Raw genomic sequence first — 9,744 nt, forward strand, 5'->3', positions numbered from 1 at the left:
TGTGGGATAACCCCAGCTAGAATTCATCTATATGCTGATGACACAATCATTTACACAATAGCACATTCTTTGAACCAAGCCATGGAGTTTCTGCAAGATTCTTTTCAGTCTTTGCAACTGTCACTGTCAAATTTGAAACTGGTTTTAAACACACACACACACAAAAAAAAAAAAAAAATATATATATGCTTTTCACCCGTGGTTCCATTAAAACAGATTGCTTATTTTAACTGTAGAAGGGGACTGTATAGAAAGAGTAAATTGTTATAAATACTTAGGCAGATGGCTAGATGAAAAATTAGGTTTTAATGTACATATTGAAAATCTTTTGAAAAAGCTTAAACCAAAACTGGGTTTCCTCTTTTGTTCAAAGAAATGTTTTCCTTTAGAAGCAAGAAAGAGAATTATTCAAAGTTGTTTCCTCTCCGTATTAGATTACGGTGATGTGATTTATATGCATGCAAGTTCAACTTCTCTAAAAAAGTTAGATTGTGTATACCATGCTGCCTTGCGCTTTGTGACGAGTGCCTCTTCACGCACTCATCATTGTACCTTGTACGAATTGGTGGGTTGGACTTCTTTGTTTCAAAGGAGAAAAATACACATGTTGATGTTTATTGCTAAGGCATTGTTAGGAAAACTAACAATTTATATTATACGTCTTTTATCGTATTACACCTGTACTTATAGCACTAGATCTAGAGTTAAATTGCTTTTAAAGGTTCCTAGAGTATGTTCAGAGCTTGGTAAAACTGCCTTCTCTTCCTATGCTCACTGGTTATGGAATGAGCTGCAGAGTATAATAATGATAGAAGCACTTCCCTCTTTAAAAGTTGCTGTGGAGCTGACCGGAGAGGGAGGATGGACAGGTGGAGAAGGAAAAAATATGCTATTTTTGTCAGTTATGGCTCATTGGATCTAGCATGTTTTTATGATCACTTTAAATCAGAAACAGAGATGAAGCAGTGTGGTGAGATGTTAAGTTCATGCAGAACTGGTTAATTAGTTTTTGTTCATGATGGAATGCAGATGTTTTTAAACCTATTTCTTGGGACCCACAGCTATGCATGTTTGTATTTGAATGTCTCTCTAATTAACAAACCTGATACAGATAACCAGGTCATTAGGCTCCCAAATCATATCTGTGTCAGATATAAGAGAAAACATGTGCAGTGGGTCCCCTGGACCGGGATTTTTTTTTTCTGCCAGAGATATTATACTTTTCCTCTAAGTTCATTAAAAAATGGCAAAAAGGCAAACAAAGGTTTTAACAGTTAATTACTGCAAATTTTCAGCCATACCACCACAAATAATTCGAGTAATCTGAATTACAATGTTTTTTGGGGAAAACTTTGCCTGAAGCTATCTGCCTAATGTGAACCAATTGAGAAGGATATATAAAAAGGCACCTTTGAATTGTTGCATTCATTGTTTCCACTAGCCCATTCGTTTGATGATGGTAGCGTGCACATAAGGATCACTTTATGTTAAGCATTGTGCACACATGTCGATTCAGCTATAATAATAATAATAATAATAATAATAATAATAATAAATAAAAAAATTGTTTAGTGACTTTTACAGGGGTAAACACATGGTAATTGTTCTTACAGTTACAATCTCCAACATTAGAATAAGAAAAACACACACACACACAAAAAAAAGTAATGTTTTATGGACACGTCACATAAATACTTACAGTATTACATTATACTTACATTAACAAATTCTTTCCCCTGGTCAGTCAGGACCCTCTTTGGTGCTTCAAACTGATGCACAAATTTAATTAAGCACTCAGTCACCTCTTTGGGACATTTAGACCTCAGTGGATAAGCTTGTGGCCACTTTGTGAGATAATCAATGATGACGCAGATGTACTGGTAACCGTCATCTGTTTTTGCCAGTTTACCAATGAGGTCCATGCTTAAAAGCTCAAAGGGCTGTTTAACCTAGATGAATTAAAAACAACAAAAACAACAACAACAACAAAAACGTTATTGTAATTGTTCTTTTTCTTCTTGTTTTCTATTTTCTACTATGCCTTCATATGTGACCCTGGACCACAAAACCGGTCTTGAGTAGCACGGGTATATTTGTCGCAGTAGCGACAAATACATTGTATGGGTTCAGATTTTCAATTTTTTTTTCATTGGCCAAATATTGTCTTACCTTTCAGATGATGTACAAATTAAAAAAAATTTAACCTTATGACTTTTTTTTTTCTTTGATTTCCTATTTTTCTGTTCTCATTTGTTACCATTCATTAGTTACTGTTATCATACCTGTTTTGTTCTTCACTGTGTTTATGTAGGCATATTTCCCCGTTTGTTTCCCTATATTTTATATAAAATAATTCATACCTCTATTGGTGTGAAGTCAGTCCCCTGTTTCAGACAAGATTTACTGGCCTGGCACTGTTCACACTGAGCCACCTTGCGGCAACTGACAGACAACAGACAGAAGCATTAAAGGCTCTTACAAACTTTGTTTTGTTGAATTTGACATGATAAAAAATGAAGTTGCTTATAAAGTTACTATTAAACTAATCTTAAAACACATAAGTCAAATAAATATTTTGTTAATTAATAGGGATGCACGATATTGGATTTTGGCCGATATTCGATATGCCGATATTTTCAAAATAATTTTGTCCGATGCCGATACCGATATCGATATATATACAAATATATACTGATATATTTAAACTTTAATTTTACTGAAGAGAAATCCATGTATCTCTTCTGTACTGATTCTACCATAAATTTATTATTTTACAAATGTAGACAGACATTCACATCTGAAAAACAGGTCAATTATTTCACTTGGACAATATCGGTTTGGCTCATCGGCAGAAATATTCATATCGGCCGATACCGATAATGGTCATTTTAAGCTTTTATCGGCCGATACCGATATTGTGCCGATATTATCGTGCATCCCTATTAATTAACATAGATGTCAATTTAATCAGCAAATGTGTTATTACCCGTCGGTCAATGTACTGTGACATCCCAGGCCAGTAAAACCTTCTGGAAATGGCATCTCTTGTCTTGTTCTGACCACAGTGAGCTCCGATGCTGCTTACATGAAACTCTTTAAAAATGGCATTGGCATCCTCTGGTTCATTAACAACCTTTGCCTTTATTTGTTGAAAAATTGACCATCTATGTAAAAAAAAAGAATTAAAAAAACTATAATAACCAGGATGCTGGTGAATTCGGCGCTGTAAAATTATATATTCACGGTGCTTCCTGAGAGCAGGCAGTGTGCGAAGCAAATGGTCAAGGTGTGTGTAATTAACCTTGTTGCTGTTGGTTTGTATAGTGGTTTATAACGTTTAAACTAAGTTTTTATTTTAGACGTAAGCTTTTCAAAAAAACTCCAAAAAAAAAAAGAAAAAGAAAAAGAACAAATTGACTCAGTAGGCTACTGTTCTGGTATTCGTGTGGATAGTTATTTTCTTGCAGAGAGACAGACGACTCATTCGCTTTGAAACAGAGAACATGCAGGCTTTTTAGTTATATGCAATCCATATCGAGTGTAACGTAAATGTCCAGAGTTTATCATTGACATCGACATAAATACATTTTAGTGACATATTCCCCATATTCTAACCCCGTTGATTCCGTGTTTGTTTGCTCAACATTGCAGTCGATAGGACTAACGTCATATAGATTTTATTCAACACATTTAGCCTATGTCTAAAGTTATATTTATTGATTGCAATGACCGGTCAGGTCTAATCGCGAACAACCTAGGTGTAACTGAACCATTTAACCATTAAATGAAGTTATTTTATTTATGTATTTAAAAAAGATAATAGTAATAATAATAATAATAATAATAACAACAGGTCAATTAATATTTAAAATGTTGATTTTTAAATAAAACAATACCTTCGATCATGAAAGTGTGGGTTTGTTTTCCAAAAGTGTTCTTCTCGGTCTTGGTAAATCCTTCAGGGTATGTCCCATGGGAATTGTAAGAAAATATTTGGTGGTAAATAACAGGATCCATATGAACATTGAAAAAGGCACAACTATCAAAACAAATGAATGAATAAACTCTTATGAGTTTGTGCTCGATTTTCCTTGCACGTTTTTTTTTCTTTCTACATTGTTTTTTTTTTTTACATCCGTCCACAGATTTAATTTAAATTTAACCTATTTGTATTGCTTAATGTATTTATATCTATAATATACCTATTTAAATTGATTACATAAATAAATAATTAAATGAATAATAAATTAATTAATAAATATTTATTTGCCCATTACTGTACATAAGCTACTGTACACTCACAAAGCATTTTTTTTTCTTTTTCTTTTTCTTTTTTGGAATGAAAATTTGAAAAAGGAAAATATGATTTTTCCAAATATAAAAACCTGCACAAAACCTTTTTCAAAATTTTATTGTCATATGAAACGTATACATATGGTAAAGTACACAGTAAAACAACACAACGTTCTTTCAAGACCAAGGGGATAAAAACCCAAAGAAATTTAATGAAAACAAGCCATAATAATTATTATAATTTCAATAACCTATATTATTGTAAATGAACAACATAATGTCAGTAACTATTGTAATATTTCTATTACATATATATGTACTCATTTGACAAATATATTTAGACAACCCATTCTAAAAAAAGCTGCATGCAAAGTGTAAAACCATGTTCTACTGTCAGACAGAATGTTATAAGTTCTGTGTTTTGTTTCCAGACCCCTCGTCAAATATTTTTATTTATTTATTTATTTTTTGTTGTAAAAACAATTAATTCATCTTATCAAAACCGGGGTAAGAGTGGAAGCAAAATGTGAGTAGTTAGCAGCGGAAAGGTGGTAAACTTTATGGTTTATGGTGGTAAAATTATTTCTGTCCCTTCACTTTCATGGCACTGATCTTGAGGATGAGAGGGGTGCCAAGGTGTCAAAAAATAACACTGACCATTTGAGATCAATGGTAAAGACAACCCCAAAGTCCCTCACAATATCCAGAAACCCTTCAAAGTCCAAGAAACTCCAGTCCCCTCTGCCTCTCCAATTTGCTGCACAGTACCTTTTCCAGCTTGAAGTGACAAATACACCTTGCCAATATTGCAGACTCGGGCCGCTCCAGATCCAGGAGTGCTGCTGTTTCTCAGACGGATGATCAGGAGGTTAAGAGAAGTGGCTCTGGTGACGGTGCTCAGGAACCACTGCCAAACCCAAACCAGCCGCTGAGCCAAGAGCTGCCTGGATACATCGCACCTCTGCCTTCAGAGTTGGCCGTTTCTGTGTCCACAGATCAGCCTCACAGGAAGAGGAAGTGGCAGAGTGGCTGCCAGGAGGATGAGCATCCGTCTCCTTCATACAGAAGAGCTGCCAAACGCTCCTGCAGAGGTCAGATACACTCATATTAAATGTTTTATTAACAAGATTTGGGAGGAGTGCGTCAGATACTTAGCCTAATTGACACAGGTGGACCATAATCAAGTAATCAATCCCATAGTATAAATATCGCTGACTTACCTCTATCCATTGACAGTTTATCATGCTGGTTCTCTCCGTCTGTCATCTTATCACAGACCCAATTTTCCTACCAACGAAGAGAGCTATACCGGGGATTTTTCAGATCTGCTGCTGTTGCCGGACCCGCAACCATTCCTACCCAGCCAAACATGGTTGTTGAGCAACATTAAGCGTCATCTTAATGGCGAGAAGCTGCTCTTCTCGCCAAGCCACACGTCGTGGCCAATAGGCCGTGCAAGCTCCGAGCTTGCCTCGCTCGACACAATACTTAAAGGTATTTAGCTGTGTCTGTATTTTCAGGCTTTTCTACTAACAGCGCAGTAAGTTAATCGACGATGCATAATATGATGGCATTATAATATAACAATGCAACTTGTAACAAAGTTGGCAGTGGCTTCGTAAATTAATTTAAAACATTAAAAAATGAAATATACCTAATGCACATCTCTTTGTTCTTCATTTTCTAGAACAAGAGTTTAAGAACATAACTGTATTTTTGTGTTATTAATTAAGAGAAAGTACTCCACCATTTTGCTCCGACAAAAGTGACTTGAACGCACATTCTGTCGTCAGCACGACTTCCCCCCTCGTGTGTACTAACTTCCCAGGAGGACTTGAACGCACCTTAAAGGGGGGGTGAAATGCTATTTCATGCATACTGAGTTTTTTACACTGTTAAAGAGTTGGATTCCCATGCTAAACATGGACAAAGTTTCAAAACTTAAGTTGTACGTTTGAAGGAGTATTTTTGTTCCAAAAATACTCCTTCCGGTTTGTCACAAGTTTCGGAAAGTTTTTTTCGAGTATGGGTCTGTGTGACGTTAGATGGAGTGGAATTTCCTTATATGGGTCCTAAGGGCACTTCTGCCGGAAGAGCGTGCGCTCCCGTAGAGCAGATCACAGACATTCACTGATCAGAGCGAGAGCGAAATGTCACAAAAGAAGTGTGTTTTTGGTTGCCAGGGCAAGACAACCTTGCACCGATTACCAAAAAAAAAAAAACAGCATTAACGACCAGTGGATGGAGTTTATTTTTACAGAGCATCAACGGAGTTGTGCAAGTGTTTGTGTTTGTTCCCTGCATTTCGAAGATGCTTGTTTTACAAACAAGGCCCAGTTTGACGCTGGATTTGCATATCGTTTATTTCTTAAGGATAATGCAGTCCCAATGAAAAAGGGTCACGATCGTGTGTTGGAACCGCAGGCGGTGAGTAAAACTGCTTCAAATATCTGTGTTGTTAACTTAGTTATCGGCGCGTAAGCACATCAATTAAACAACATGCGACGTTGGCATAAAACTGCACTTTCTGAATGTACACCTTAAAAAAAAAAAAAAAAAAAAAAGGCGACATAGTGGAACTTAGTCATTTTCCAAAACCGCTGAGCAAATATATACAGTTTCAGTACATACCACATAGAGACGTCCTGCTTTAGTCGTTGCTGCCGCTGCTCTTGTTCAATTTCAGCCTCGGGATATGATTCTGGATCATAAATACACTCCTGAACAAAATCTTAAGACCAGGGGATGCTTGCAAATTTTACACATTGCGCACTAGTGGATCATAACTGGGTTGTAAGTGCTGCTTCAAAATGACAAAAGAAGAAACAGGAGCAAGAGATAAAAAATAGAGAGTAGGCAATTTATTGAAAACTGCATTTAAAGTCAAACAGGCTGTTCATCAGCTGATCAAAAGTTTAAGACCATAGCCATAAAAAGGTCAAATCTGCACAAAAATATGGCTTTCATGTCATTGTTCTTCAAGCAGTCATACTGTCAAGATCTCCTGATGGCAAAGGCAAAAAGGCTTTCTCTTTTTGAACGTGGCAGGATTGTTGAGCTGCACAAGCAAGGTCTCACACAACGCGCCATCTCTGCCGAGGTTGGACGCTGTAAGACAGTCATTTTATATTTCTTAAAAAATCCTGAGAGTTATGGGACAAAAAAGTCAAGTGGTAGACCCAAAAAGATTTCACCTGCACTGAGCCGCAAGATCCGACGGGTTGTCCGTGAAGACACAGGTCGATCCTCGACCCAAATTAAGGCCCTTACTGATGCTGACTGCAGCCCAATAACCATAAGACGTCATCTGCTAGAGAAGGGCTTCAAGAACAAAAAACGTCTTCAAAGGCCACGTCTCCTCCCACGACACAAACTTGCCCGTTTGGAATTTGCAAGGGAGCACCAAACATGGGACATTGAAAGGTGGAAGAAAGTTTTATTCTCTGACGAGAAAAAATTTAACCTGGATGCTCCTGATGGCTTCCAACGTTACTGGCATGACAAGGAGATCCCACCTGAGATGTTTTCTACGTGGCACAGTGGAGGAGGCTCCATCATGATCTGGGGTGCTTTTTCCTTCAATGGGAAAATGGAGCTTCAGGTTGTGCAGGGGCGTCAAATGGCGACTGGCTATGTGGATCTGTTGCAGCGGGCATCCCTCTTGACTGAGGGCCCCCGTCTGTGCGGTAATGACTGGGTCTTTCAACAGGACAACGCTGCAATTCACAACGCCCGCCTGACAAAGGACATCTTCCAGGAGAATAACGTTGCTCTTTTGGACCATCCTGCGTGTTCCCCTGATCTAAATCCCATTGAGAACATTTGGGGATGGATGGCAAGGGAAGTTTACAAAAACGGATGTCAGTTCCAGACCGTGGATGCCCTTCGTGAAGCCATCTTCACCACATGGAGCAACGTTCCCACCAGCCTCCTGGAAAAAGTCGCATCAAGCATGCCGAAACGAGTGTTTGAAGTGATCAACAAGAATGGTGGGGCTACTCACTACTGAGTCCTTTTTTGACACTTTTAGTTCTGTTGTGAGTTTATTTTTGGGCTATGGTCTTAAATTTTTGATCAGCTGATGAACAGCCTGTTTGACTTTAAATGCAGTTTTCAATAAATTGCCTACTCTCTTTTTTTTGTCTCTTGATCCTGTTTTTTCTTTTGTCATTTTGAAGCAGCACTTACAACCCGGTTATGATCCACCCCCCCACCCCCCCCTTAACCATAAAGCCATTACATTTGCCTTACCGTGCACGTTTAAACCTCACTGAGATGATACCGACCGAAGTTTCATGATGGGTAAAAAAAAAATAAAAATAGATAGCCTGAATGCAATAATGCGATTTGGATAAAGTGTCGGCTAAATGCATAAATGTAATTTTATATTTTAACTTAAGTTTCATGCAAGTATTTTGGCAGGACCAATTTATTTAGGGACCTATTTCACCATTCACTGGCATGATCACTCAAATTCATCCAAATAGCAACTGCCCTCGTGTATTGACGCTGGACAGCAAGTGTGAGTAAAATTTCTGTTGCCTGTTTAGGATCGTAATACGAACAACAGGCAAATAAATATCTTTATAAACCACTTGAAAGCGAATTGCACATAACTGCAATTAACCCATTTGCTTGCAAGTATGGCCAATGGCCCCAATTTATTATTGTTTCACTTAATAAACCTTTTTCCATTTGAAAAGTAGGCCATGCGGCAAATTTGTCACAGGACAAGCGAGATGACCATAGTGCCAACTACATGAATTAGCTGTTTTAAATATAGTATTTTATATTTAATGCCAGTTTATCAGTACGTTTGAAAGTATATTTTTAGATTATTGGCGATTCCATAGGCTCTATTTTCGTGCACCTGCATGGTTAAAATGGCAAATAGTAAACTATGACAAGAATAAAGAATCTTTCTCTTACTCCACCCATGCACAATTACATCGTCGATATGTACCATCGATCTCACGTGCTGACAATATGACGATTCGACAATGACCATATTGCTGATTCATGGCACCTATTCGGGGTACACTGGCACAGGAAATTCAATTTATTTTTCGTACGTTTAATTTCAAATTCAATGACTGCACCAAGAATTTAAGGCCATAAAAAGTCCTAAAAACATCCGGATTTTCCATACAAGGTCATAAAAAACATTTAGCCATGTCTTAAATTGATATGCTAGTCCAATTTGTTCTTCCATCAAAATGCGCTTGAGTGGCAATGGCATTCATTTGTTTCGCCTGTTGTAGCTCTGTATGAGGAATCTGGGTTGGATCACACTGGTATCACAGCGTTCCAGAACTACAAGGTCCATGCGGTAGCATAAAGACTTGTCGGAAAGGCCTTTCACAGAAACCCGCGCGAACTCCGAACATACTATATCATACTGAGTCACTGCTTAGATTAATTGAAATCATCCTGGCTATCACAATGGGAAAA

This window comes from Carassius gibelio, chromosome B9, assembly GCF_023724105.1.
Source record: "Carassius gibelio isolate Cgi1373 ecotype wild population from Czech Republic chromosome B9, carGib1.2-hapl.c, whole genome shotgun sequence".
Lineage (NCBI taxonomy): Eukaryota > Metazoa > Chordata > Actinopteri > Cypriniformes > Cyprinidae > Carassius > Carassius gibelio.